General features: G+C 42.7%; 1 protein-coding gene across 1 annotated transcript in view; it reads left to right on the top strand.

Moving 5' to 3' along the window:
- The window catches only part of OPRK1 (opioid receptor kappa 1), a 190,821-nt gene that overhangs the window by 112,466 nt on the left and 64,530 nt on the right, over positions 1-13,825 (top strand). The window lies entirely within an intron of this gene.

Raw genomic sequence — 13,825 nt, 5'->3', positions numbered from 1 at the left:
AAGCTGACTTTTTTATGATACCATATGTTGGTGTAGATACTATCTTTTGATCGCCCGTTATTGCATTTTAATGCAATATTGCGGTGACCAAAAAAAGTAATTCCAGCATTTTGACTTTTTTTTCTCGCTACGATGTTTAGCGATCAGTTTAATCTTTTTTATTATTGATAGATCGGGCGATTCTGAACGCGGCTACGAAATATGTGTATGTTTGATTTTTTTATTGTTTTATTTTGAATGGGGCGAAAGGGGGGTGATTTGAAATTGTATATTTTTTTATTTTTTTATATTTGTAAAAACATTTTTTTTAACTTTTGGCATGCTTCAATAGTCTCCATGGGAGACTAGAAGCTGCCACAACCCGATCAGCTCTGCTACATGTAGGCGATGATCAGATTGCCTATATGTAGCTGAAATACTCACTTGCTATGAGCGCTGACCACAGGGCGGTGCTCACAGCAAACTGGCACTGACAGCCATAGAGGTCTCCAGGAGATGTCATGTCAATGAACCGGTGACCCGTGATCACATGATGGGGGTCACCGGTGGGATGATTTTTGACCCAATGGCCGGAAGCGCGAGTTAAATGCCGCTGTCAGAGATTGACAGTGGGATTTAACTAGTTAATAGCCGTAGATGTTTCACTATTCCACCTGCATCTATTGCGTTTACATGTCAGTTGTTCAAAACAGCTGACATGTCTCGGGAAAGATGTGGAGCCCACATCAAAGAGGGAAACACAACATGCACCATACTAGTACGGCGCATGTCGTGAAGGGGTTAAAAACATTTTTTCCTCACTTTTTACTGCATTTGCTAGTCCTCTTAGGGGACGTGAAGCTGCGATCATCTGATCGCTTGTGCTATACATAATAGTACTTCAGCATAGCTAAAATCACAATATCCTATGAACGCCAGCTAAATGCTGGCCTTCACATAACTATCATATTGATAGGCAGAGGGTTCTTCAGCAGATCCCTGGCTGTCATGGTAACCCATCGGTGATGACATTGACACCAGCATTTAACATGTTAAACAGCTACAGGCGGAGCTCTGCTCCACCTCCGACTGTTAGTGGGACATTATGGCTGTTTAAATCAGCCATCATCTGGTGGGAAATATGCGGGATCAGCTTGCCAACATACATCAAAGGCAAGGACACGACATATGGCGCAACTGTACATCTATGTCATGAAGGGGTTAAGAAGACTTGTTTTTTTGACAAGTTGCCACCCAAAAATGCTCCGTTATTGCTAAAGGTGTCACACACATCTTATTGTCAGATGCAGTAGTATGAAGTTGTTTACTTTTAGAATATTTTGTCTATTGCCATTGCCATTTTTACTTTTAGCATACATTTTTTACTATACTACAATTAACTTGTGTTTTGAACTATAATTCTCCTATTCAAAACACAGCAAAATGACATCAAATTAAAAAAAAGATTACAGAAAAAAAGCAGACATATTTACCAACATCTGGTCACAATACTAATGCACTCCAGGATGCAGCAGTCCCGTGATAAAGGTGTAGGCAGCACAGTGTTATGTAGGCAATCCAGTGACACAGTGTGCCAGCAATCAGAGCACATACAGTGATCTGACAATAACCCAAAAACAATAGAATGAGCTCTGAGACGTGGAATCTCTGTAGACCGCAATACCTGAACCTAACCTAAACACAACTAAAGGCAGCTGTGGATTGCGCCTGACACTACCTATGCAACTCGGCACAGCCTGAGGAGCTGACTAGCCTGAAGATAGAAAAACAAGCCTGACTTGCCTCAGAGAAATACCCCAAAGGAAAAGGCAGCCCCCCACATATAATGACTGTTAGCAAGATGAAAAGACAAACGTAGGGATGAAATAGATTCAGCAAAGTGAGGCCCGATATTCTAGATAGAGCGAGGATAGCAAAGAGAACTTTGCAGTCTACAAAAAACCCTAAAGCAAAAAACCACGCAAAGGGGGCAAAAAGACCCACCGTGCCGAACTAACGGCACGGCGGTACACCCTTTGCGACTCAGAGCTTCCAGCAAAACGAAATGACAAGCTGGACAGAAAAAGTAGCAACAAAAGCAAAGAAGCACTTATCTAAGCAGAGCAGCAGGCCACAGGAAAGATCCAGAAGCTCAGATCCAACACTGGAACATTGACAAGGAGCAAGGAAGACAGAATCAGGTGGAGTTAAATAACAAAGCAGCCAACGAGCTCACCAGAACACCTGAGGGAGGAAGCTCAGAAGCTGCAGTACCACTTGTGACCACAGGAGTGAATTCAGCCACAGAATTCACAACAGTACCCCCCCTTGAGGAGGGGTCACCGAACCCTCACCAGAGCCCCCAGGCCGACCAGGATGAGCCACATGAAAGGCACGAACAAGATCTGGAGCATGGACATCAGAGGCAAAAACCCAGGAATTATCTTCCTGAGCATTACCCTTCCATTTAACCAGATACTGGAGTTTCCGCCTAGAAACACGAGAATCCAAAATTTTCTCCACAATATACTCCAATTCCCCCTCCACCAAAACCGGGGCAGGAGGCTCAACAGATGGAACCATAGGTGCCACGTATCTCCGCAACAACGACCTATGGAATACATTATGTATGGAAAAGGAGTCTGGGAGGGTCAGACGAAAAGACACAGGATTGAGAATCTCAGAAATCCTATACGGACCAATAAAACGAGGTTTAAATTTAGGAGAGGAAACCTTCATAGGAATATGACGAGAAGATAACCAAACCAGATCCCCAACACGAAGTCGGGGACCCACACGGCGTCTGCGATTAGCGAAAAGTTGAGCCTTCTCCTGGGACAAGGTCAAATTGTCCACTACGTGAGTCCAGATCTGCTGCAACCTGTCCACCACAGAATCCACACCAGGACAGTCCGAAGACTCAACCTGTCCTGAAGAGAAACGAGGATGGAACCCAGAATTGCAGAAAAATGGAGAGACCAAGGTAGCCGAGCTGGCCCGATTATTAAGGGCGAACTCAGCCAACGGCAAAAAGGACACCCAATCATCCTGGTCAGCAGAAACAAAACATCTCAGATATGTTTCCAAGGTCTGATTGGTTCGTTCGGTCTGGCCATTAGTCTGAGGATGGAAAGCCGAGGAAAAAGATAGGTCAATGCCCATCCTACCACAAAAGGCTCGCCAAAACCTTGAAACAAACTGGGAACCTCTGTCAGAAACAATATTCTCAGGAATGCCATGCAAACGAACCACATGCTGGAAGAACAAAGGCACCAAATCAGAGGAGGAAGGCAATTTAACCAAGGGCACCAGATGGACCATTTTAGAAAAGCGATCACAGACCACCCAAATGACTGACATCTTTTGAGAAACGGGATGTCAGAAATGAAATCCATCGAAATATGTGTCCAAGGCCTCTTTGGGACCGGCAAGGGCAAAAGCAACCCACTGGCACGTGAACAGCAGGGCTTAGCCCTAGCACAAATCCCACAGGACTGCACAAAAGTACGTACATCCCGTGACAGAGATGGCCACCAGAAGGATCTAGCCACTAACTCTCTGGTACCAAAGATTCCAGGATGACCAGCCAACACCGAACAATGAAGTTCAGAGATAACTTTACTAGTCCACCTATCAGGGACGAACAGTTTCTCCGCCGGACAACGATCAGGTTTATTCGCCTGAAATTTTTGCAACACTCGCCGCAAATCAGGGGAGATGGCAGACACAATGACTCCTTCCTTGAGGATACTCGCCGGCTCAGATGACCCCGGAGAGTCGGGCACAAAACTCCTAGACAGAGCATCCGCCTTCACATTTTTAGAGCCCGGAAGGTACGAAATCACAAAATCGAAGCGGGCAAAAAATAACGACCAACGGGCCTGTCTAGGATTCAAGCGCTTGGCAGACTCGAGATAAGTAAGGTTCTTATGATCAGTCAATACCACCACGCGATGCTTAGCTCCTTCAAGCCAATGACGCCATTCCTCGAATGCCCACTTCATGGCTAGCAACTCTTGGTTGCCCACATCATAATTACGCTCAGCAGCCGAAAACTTCCTGGAAAAGAAAGCACATGGTTTCAACACTGAGCAACCAGAACCTCTCTGTGACAAAACCGCCCCTGCTCCAATCTCAGAAGCATCAACCTCGACCTGGAACGGAAGAGAAACATCTGGTTGACACAACACAGGGGCAGAACAAAAACGATGCTTCAACTCCTGAAAAGCTTCCACAGCAGCAGAAGACCAATTAACCAAATCAGCACCCTTCTTGGTCAAATCGGTCAATGGTTTGGCAATGCTAGAAAAATTACAGATGAAGCGACGATAAAAATTAGCAAAGCCCAGGAATTTTTGCAGACTTTTCAGAGATGTCGGCTGAGTCCAATCCTGGATGGCTTGGACCTTAACCGGATCCATCTCGATAGTAGAAGGGGAAAAGATGAACCCCAAAAATGAAACTTTCTGCACACCGAAGAGACACTTTGATCCCTTCACAAACATAGAATTAGCACGCAGGACCTGGAAAACCATTCTGACCTGCTTCACATGAGAGTCCCAATCATTTGAGAAGATCAAAATGTCATCCAAGTAAACAATCAGGAATTTATCCAGATACTCACGGAAGATGTCATGCATAAAAGACTGAAACACAGATGGAGCATTGGCAAGTCCGAACGGCATCACTAGATACTCAAAATGACCCTCGGGCGTATTAAATGCAGTTTTCCATTCATCTCCTTGCCTGATTCTCACCAGATTATACGCACCACGAAGATCTATCTTAGTGAACCAACTAGCCCCCTTAATCCGAGCAAACAAGTCAGATAACAATGGCAAGGGATACTGAAATTTAACAGTGATCTTATTAAGAAGGCGGTAATCAATACACGGTCTCAGCGAACCATCCTTCTTGGCTACAAAAAAGAACCCTGCTCCCAGTGGTGATGACGATGGGCGAATATGTCCCTTCTCCAGGGATTCCTTCACATAACTGCGCATAGCGGCGTTTTCAGGCACGGATAAATTAAATAATCGACCTTTAGGGAATTTACTACCAGGAATCAAATTGATAGCACAATCACAATCCCTATGCGGAGGTAGGGCATCGGACTTGGACTCTTCAAATACATCCTGATAATCAGACAAGAACTCTGGGACCTCAGAAGGAGTGGATGACGAAATAGACAAAAATGGAACATCACCATGTACCCCCTGACAACCCCAGCTGGATACCGACATAGAGTTCCAATCCAATACTGGATTATGGGTTTGCAGCCATGGCAACCCCAACACGACCACATCATGCAGATTATGTAGCACCAGAAAGCGAATAACTTCCTGATGTGCAGGAGCCATGCACATGGTCAGCTGGGTCCAGTACTGAGGTTTATTCTTGGCCAAAGGTGTAGCATCAATTCCTCTCAACGGAATAGGACACCGCAAAGGCTCCAAGAAAAACCCACAACGTTTAGCATAATCCAAATCCATCAGATTCAGGGCAGCGCCTGAATCCACAAACGCCATGACAGAATACGATGACAAAGAGCATATCAAGGTAATGGACAGAAGGAATTTGGATTGTACAGTACCAATGACGGCAGACCTATCGAACCGCTTAGTGCGCTTAGGACAATCAGAAATAGCATGAGTGGAATCACCACAGTAGAAACACAGACCATTCAGACGTCTGTGTTCTTGCCGTTCAACTCTGGTCATAGTCCTATCGCACTGCATAGGCTCAGGTTTACTCTTAGACAATACCGCCAAATGGTGCACAGATTTACGCTCGCGCAAGCGTCGACCGATCTGAATGGCCAAAGACATAGACTCATTCAAACCAGCAGGCATAGGAAAACCCACCATGACATCCTTAAGAGCCTCAGAGAGACCCTTTCTGAACAAAGCTGCCAGCGCAGATTCATTCCACAGAGTGAGTACTGACCACTTCCTAAATTTCTGACAATATACTTCTATATCATCCTGACCCTGGCACAAAGCCAGCAAATTTTTCTCAGCCTGATCCACTGAATTAGGCTCATCGTAAAGTAATCCGAGCGCCAGGAAAAACGCATTGACATTACTCAATGCAGGGTCTCCTGGCGCAAGAGAAAATGCCCAGTCCTGAGGGTCGCCGCGCAAAAAAGAAATAATAATCAAAACCTGTTGAATAGGATTACCAGAAGAATGAGGTTTCAAGGCCAGAAATAGCTTACAATTATTTTTGAAATTAAGAAACTTAGTTCTATCACCAAAAAACAAATCAGGAATAGGAATTCTTGGTTCTAACATAGATTTCTGATCAATAGTATCTTGAATCCTTTGTACATGTGTAACAAGATTATCCATTGAAGAGCACAGACCCTGAATATCCATGTCCACACCTGTGTCCTGAAACACCCAAATGTCTAGGGGAAAAAAAAGACTGAACACAGAGCTGAGAAAAAAAAATGATGTCAGAACTTCTTTTTTCCCTCTATTGAGAATCATTAGGTTGGCTCCTTGTACTGTTATGTAGGCAATCCAGTGACACAGTGTGCCAGCAATCAGAGCACATACAGTGATCTGACAATAACCCAAAAACAATAGAACGAGCTCTGAGACGTGGAATCTCTGTAGACCGCAATACCTGAACGTAACCTAAACACAACTAAAGGCAGCTGTGGATTGCACCTGACACTACCTATGCAACTCGGCACAGCCTGAGGAGCTGACTAGCCTGAAGATAGAAAAACAAGCCTGACTTGCCTCAGAGAAATACCCCAAAGGAAAAGGCAGCCCCCCACATATAATGACTGTTAGCAAGATGAAAAGACAAACGTAGGGATGAAATAGATTCAGCAAAGTGAGGCCCGATATTCTAGATAGAGCGAGGATAGCAAAGAGAACTTTGCAGTCTACAAAAAACCCTAAAGCAAAAAACCACGCAAAGGGGGCAAAAAGACCCACCGTGCCGAACTAACGGCACGGCGGTACACCCTTTGCGTCTCAGAGCTTCCAGCAAAACGAAATGACAAGCTGGACAGAAAAAGTAGCAACAAAAGCAAAGAAGCACTTATCTAAGCAGAGCAGCAGGCCACAGGAAAGATCCAGAAGCTCAGATCCAACACTGGAACATTGACAAGGAGCAAGGAAGACAGAATCAGGTGGAGTTAAATAACAAAGCAGCCAACGAGCTCACCAGAACACCTGAGGGAGGAAGCTCAGAAGCTGCAGTACCACTTGTGACCACAGGAGTGAATTCAGCCACAGAATTCACAACAGCACAGCTGCAAAATACTGATGAAACAACCACTCACCTACCTACCATCTTTGGAGAGGGTGGCTGCCACTTCTTAAAAATGCACCTGCAAAGGCTTGTGTAGGTTTTCAGTCACAGAGATGCATGTAATGCACAGTGTATAACTTACAGCCTATGAGGCACCACCATAATACAGTTTCTCCATTCCAGAAAAGGATCAATCAATAAATTCTAGGTACACAACAGTGGCAGCAAGTCCCAATATTGAAGTAATATATACAGCATAAACATTAAATTTGACTAATAAAACAGATATACAAAGAATCAGTCATTTCTGACATGCACACTTAGTGAGGAAACAAGCAGATCAGGGAGAGGTGCTTGTGAATTAGGGAGATAATTTATTTTAGCTGTGTATAGGCAGGTATTAAACAACAAGTTATATTTCTTTCAACTGCAACAACGGCCTTTATTAGGGCTAATTATAGTCAATATAAATACTGCTGTTAAAAGCACTCAGGGAGAGATTGTGCTGAAGGGATAGTGTAGGACAGGATAGGGGTAATTGCACTTCCTTCCTTTCTGCTGCAACTCATACCAAAAGCTCTTCTCAGGGATATTATTTTTTTGCTCTTAATCCTGCAAATTGTTCTGGGGAAATATTATACACCATTTTTACTGCTGCAGCTGTGCATCAAAAGCATACATCCAGACTTTTCTGGTTATAAATAGCATCGCTATATTGCTCCTACAATGTAACAAGTTCAGCTGAGGTGGACAAATTTTCCTGCAATAGTAATACTGCAAAATTTTTCCGCAGTGAAATAATATATGGCATTTATACTGCTCCAGTTGTACATCAAAACAAAAAAGCCGCCAGAATTGCTTGGTTATAAATAGCATCACTGTATTGATACTGCAAAGTAGGAAGTTCATCTGAGGTGGGTCAATTTACCTGCGATAGTAATACTGAAAAGTTTTTTCAGCAGTGAAATAGTATTACAGCATTTATACTGCTCCAGTTGCGCATCAAAGCAAAAAGCCAGACTTGATTACTTAGAAATAGCATCACTATATTGATACTGCAGTGTAAGAAGTTTATCTGAAGTGGGCAAATTTTCTTGCGATAGTAATACTACAAATTTGTTTCACCAGTAAAATATTGTTTGGCATTTATACAGTTGTACATCAAAACAAAAAAGCCAGACTTGCTGGGTAAAAATAGCATTGTTATATTGATACTGCAGTGCAGGAAGTCCATCTGATGTGGGTAAATTTTCACGCACACTAATCCTTCAAAGTTTTCTCTACAGGGATGTATCATACGTAATTTAAAATGGGCAACGTGCATGGTAAGGGATTGGGAAGTAGATGATGCTGATGGTGAGCGCAGAGGCCGTAGACAAGGTGAAACACACACATAATGTTGATCTAGCTTCCTGTCCCACTTAGGGGATCATGGAATACCACTCTTGAAGCCACACAAGTGTGATAAGATTGTTGGATGGATAGCAGATTATGCTTCCAGTCACTTTGCCAGCATAAGCCTGTCTTCCACATAGTCCTGTCCCTGTAGCCGTGATTCTTGAACACATAATCCTCACCCTGATCCACCTCTCACCATGTCAGATGCTCGGAGACAGGTGATCCCACACTTGGACACTTTGAAGAGCTGCTCACATTTCCATTTATAGATTCTGGCTTCTAACCCTGCCTGTTTCAAGTGGGACATGAGGAACTCACATGCAGCGGTGCCCAAATATTTGAGCAGCCACAGTCAAAAAAAGGCCAAGGTGAGAAAATGCAATTACTGTCTTAAGAGGTGGATGATGATGAGACACAATTGCCAGCAAGTGATTTTGTTAAGTCAGAAAATCAGGAGGAGGACCAGGGTGTGGAAGTGGAAGATGAGATGTTGTACGATGAAGTCACTGACCCAACCTGGGAAGGTGACATGCAGAGCAAGAATAGCAGCGCACAGGAAGAGGGATCCGCAGCACCACAACAGTCAGGAAGAGGCAGTGGGGTAGCCAGAGACACAAGGTGGGCAAGAGTTCCCCAGAACACCAATATGAGTAAACTTGCCTGGCCAAGGTTTAGGGGTTATCAAGTCTGGTACTTTTTTAAAAGAGTCCTGCTAACCCAAAAAAGGCCATTTGCAACATCTGCCATTCCAGCATCAGCAGGAGCAGCTCAACTACCACCCTGACCACCATAACATGCTCAGTATATGAGCAAATCACCCGACTAGTTGGGCCGTATGCTAGGTTTCTGCATGTGAAATGACTGCCTTTTCCCCTGTTCTACATGCTGCCAATCCCCTGTCCATGATGCAAGTGAAGATGCCTCCCACTCTGCACCTGTCTTTGCACACTTGGAACCAACATCAACAACCACGTTCACGTTTTTGGAATGCAAGCATAAACATGCAGCCACCCGCCCACAGTCCACAAGACTAAAAGGCTACATTTCCATACTGCTTGCCCTGGAAATGTTGCTGTTTAGGCTTTTGGAGATGGAACCTTTCCACAATCTCATGGCGACTGCTGTCCCTCGGTATTCGGTCCCCAGCCGCTACTATTTCTCCTGATGTACCATTCCTGCCTTACAGAAGAACATGGCCCATAACATCAGCCTTTGCCCTGACCAACGCTGTTACTGGGAAGGGCCACTTAACCACAGACACCTGGACTTGTGGCTAGGGATGCTACATTTCCCTGGTGGCACACTGAGTGAACATTGTGGAAACTGGAACCCAGTCAGACCCTTAGACGGAACACGTGCTAACAACATTGAGTATTGTGAGCCCTGGTTCAATCAGGGTTTCTCTCACCTTTTACAACACTTCCAGCACCTCCTACCCCTGATTATCCCCATCCATCTCAAAAATATCAACATCAGTCACAGGCTGGGAGCCGCGGAGTTGTTGAAAGGTCTAACAGACTGATATTAGGCTTTCACCCCTGAGCCTACAAATGGAGCAAGAAACTATACTGGGTGATGGTACACAGCCCAGACTAATATCATCTTCTCAACATGGATTGGATGATAATGAGAAGGTGGAGAGGAATAGGAGCTGGTTGCCTGTGCTACAGACAGTAGTACCCATATCACATTCATCTCATCTGTTCAGCGGGCATGGCCTGAAAATGAGGAAGAGAGGGAGGATGAGGATGAGGAGGAGGTTGAGGAGGAGGACAACATGAACAGTCAACCTTTTTGTGATGACAGGTGAGTCTTGGCTGTTGGCAGTCTGGCAGACATGGCTGAGGTTATTTTCTGCTGTATTTAATAATAATAATAATAATAATAATCTTTATTTTTATATATCGCTTACATATTCCGCAGCGCTTTACAGTTTGCACACATTATCATTGCTGTCCCTGATGGGTCTCACAATCTAAATTCCATATCAGTATGTCTTTGGAATGTGAGAGGAAACCGGAGTACCCGGAGGAAACCCACGTAAACACAGGGAGAACATACAGATTGCAGAGGTAACAGAAAGGAACAATCTCACCGTATGTTATACTCTCCGTGCTTTTCCTCTTCTCCTTCCTCTGCTACTTATAGAACAGGGGGTCCAGGTATTATCCCTGTCAGTCCCTGTTATTAGGCTGACCCTGACATCCTGAGACTCCTGCCCTTACAAGGAGGAGAGGAGAAGCACAGAGTACAACATCCAGTGAGATTGTTCCTTTTTGTTACCTCTGCAATCTGGCATAGAGCCAGCAATTTATTTGCATGCTATTTTAAGAATATGGACATGCTAGCCCCTCATATTATATGACCACTGTCATAAATAATTTTTCTTCCCAAACAGGGAGACGGGCTCTGCTTTTATGGTATAGGTATATATTTGTTGGTCATTTTTTATATCACTGTTTGCACAGATATTTTAAATATGAGGTTTGAAAATTTTGTTATGATTAATTAAGTAAAAATTAAGTTTTAATTCTGTTTGTTTTGCCATTTTTCTGAATATGCTGCGGATTTCTGGTGGTGGGGGAATATATCATATCTTTCCCCATCCTTCTCGCTATTTTTGTCACATATTGGAGCATCATATATGGGGCCCATTATAATGGAACATCATATGGAGCCCATTATATTTGGAGCGTCATATGGGACCTATTATATATGGAGTATTATATGGGTCCCATCATATATGGAGCATTATATGGGGGTATTTTGTATGGAGCATGATATGGGGAACTATCCTGTATAGAGCAGTATATGGGATCCATCATATACTGTACGGAGCATTATATGGGACTCATTATACTGTATGGAGCAATATATGGAGTTCATTCTACTCTATGGGGCCCATCTTATACTGTATGGAGCATTATATGGGGCCCATTATATATGGAGCAATATATGGGGCTCATCATATACTGGAGCATTATATGGAGCCGATTATATACTGCATGGAACATTATATGGGACCCATTATGTATGGAGCAATATATGGGGCTCACTATACTGTATGGAGCAATATATGGGGCCTATTTTATACTGTATGGGGCAATATATGTGGCTCATTATACTGTATGGAATATTATATGGGCTCATTATACTGCATGGGGCGTTATATTTTGCTCTTTATACTGTATGGAGCATTTTATGGGGTCCATAATTTTGTATGGAGCTATATATGGGTCTCATTATTCTTTATGGAGAACTATGTAGTGCCCATAATACTGTATGAAGGACTATACTGTCTGTTTTCCGAGCTATTATAGAATTTACAATAGATATTATTCATGTAATGTAAGAAGTGAAATCTTTGGAATTGTACTATACCTATATACTGTATCTCTGCCATATCTGTGCATCATGAATTGTGGTATATGTTAAAAGGGCCCACTAAGACTCTTTCACCTGGGGCCCATGAAAACCTGGAGCCGGCCTTGGTTCTGTCAGTCAGTTTTATGATATCATTAGCAAACTTGTTCAGTTATTTTAATTCTAATAATTTTAAAAAATTCTGAATGTGGTAATAAGAATCGTTTTGCCACCATTTTCTGAGAACCATATCTTTTTCCTATCGGTAGAACTGTATGAGGGCATTATTTTGTGTGGAAAGTTGTAGGGTTTTTTAATTCCATTTTGGGTTACATGTAAAGTATTTTTGGGGAGATGGAAACTAGACTGAAAAACTCCAATTTTGGCATGTCAATATGTTTTCCTTATTGTGTCTACCAAGGAGGTTATTTAATTTTATATTTTGATAGATCAGACTTTTACATAGGACGCATTATAAGTGTTTTTTTTCCCATTTTTTTTTTTACTTTTATATTTTCATATTTGGAGACAATTGGTAATTTGAAGTTTTATGTTATTTTATTTATTTATTTATTTAAGCCAATTTTGTAATTGTTTTTAGTTACCTGGCACTTAGTTTCTTAGCCCTTCGGGTTTGAATCTGCAATCTAATTATATAATACAATTCTTTCAATATTACTTGCTGCTACCATAATAATAAGGTAACATATCATAATACTGCAGTCTCGTTTTGGGCGAGGGAGACGGACTATCAATATTGGAAATTGATAGACAACAGCATCAAAATGAATAGCTCCAGTCGCTGTATGAAGTGATCTCAGTCATACCCAATGTACAGGTGCTTCTCAAAAAATTAGTATATCATCAAAAAGTTAATTTATTTCAGCTCTTTAATGCAAAAAGTGAAACTTGTATATTATATAGAGTCATTACAAACAGAGTGATCCATTTCAAGTGTTTATTTCTGCTAATGTTGATGATTACGGTTTACAGCCAATGAAAACCCGAAAGTCATTATCTCAGTAAATTTGAATAAAAAAACACCTGCAAAGGCTTTCTAAATGTTTATAAAGGTCCCTTAGTCTGCTTCAGTAGGCTCAACAATCATGGAGTAGACTGCTGACTTGACAGATGTCCAGAAGGAAGTCATTGACACACTCCACAAGGAGGGAAAGCCACAAAAGTTCATTGCTAAAGAAGATGGCTGTTCACAGAGTGCTGTATCCAAACATATTAATGGAAAGTTGAGTGGAAGGAAAAAGTGTGGTAGAAAAAGGAGCACAAGCAACTGGGTTAACCACAGCCTTGGAAGGATTGTTAAGAAAAGGCCATTCAAAAATTTGGGGGAGATTCCCAAGGAGTGGACTGCTGCCAGAGTCATTGCTTCAAGAGCCATCGCACACAGATGTATCCAGGACATGGGCTACAAGTGTTGCATTCCTTGTATCAAGCCACTCATGACCAATACACAACACCAGAAGCGTGTAACCTGGGCCAAGGAGAAAAAGAACTGGACTGTTGCTCAGTGGTTGGTCCAAGGTGTTGTTTTCAGATTAATTAAAATTAATTTAAAGATTAATTAAATTAAATTAAATTTTGCTTTTCATTTGGAAATCAAGGTCCCAGAATCTGGATGAAGAGTGTAGAGGCCACAATCCAAGCTGCTTGAGGTCTAGTGTGATGTTTCCGCAATCAGTGATGGTTTGGGGAGCCAAGTCATCTGCTGCTGTAGGTCCACTGTGTTTTATAAAGACAAAAGTCAGGGCAGCCGTCTACCAGGCAATTTTAGAGCATTTCACGCTTTCCTCTGCCAACA

The sequence above is a fragment of the Ranitomeya imitator genome, chromosome 6 (genome assembly GCF_032444005.1).
Source record: "Ranitomeya imitator isolate aRanImi1 chromosome 6, aRanImi1.pri, whole genome shotgun sequence".
NCBI lineage: Eukaryota > Metazoa > Chordata > Amphibia > Anura > Dendrobatidae > Ranitomeya > Ranitomeya imitator.
The sequence above is the reverse complement of the archived record's forward strand: the minus strand, read 5'-3'. Positions and strand labels throughout refer to the sequence as shown.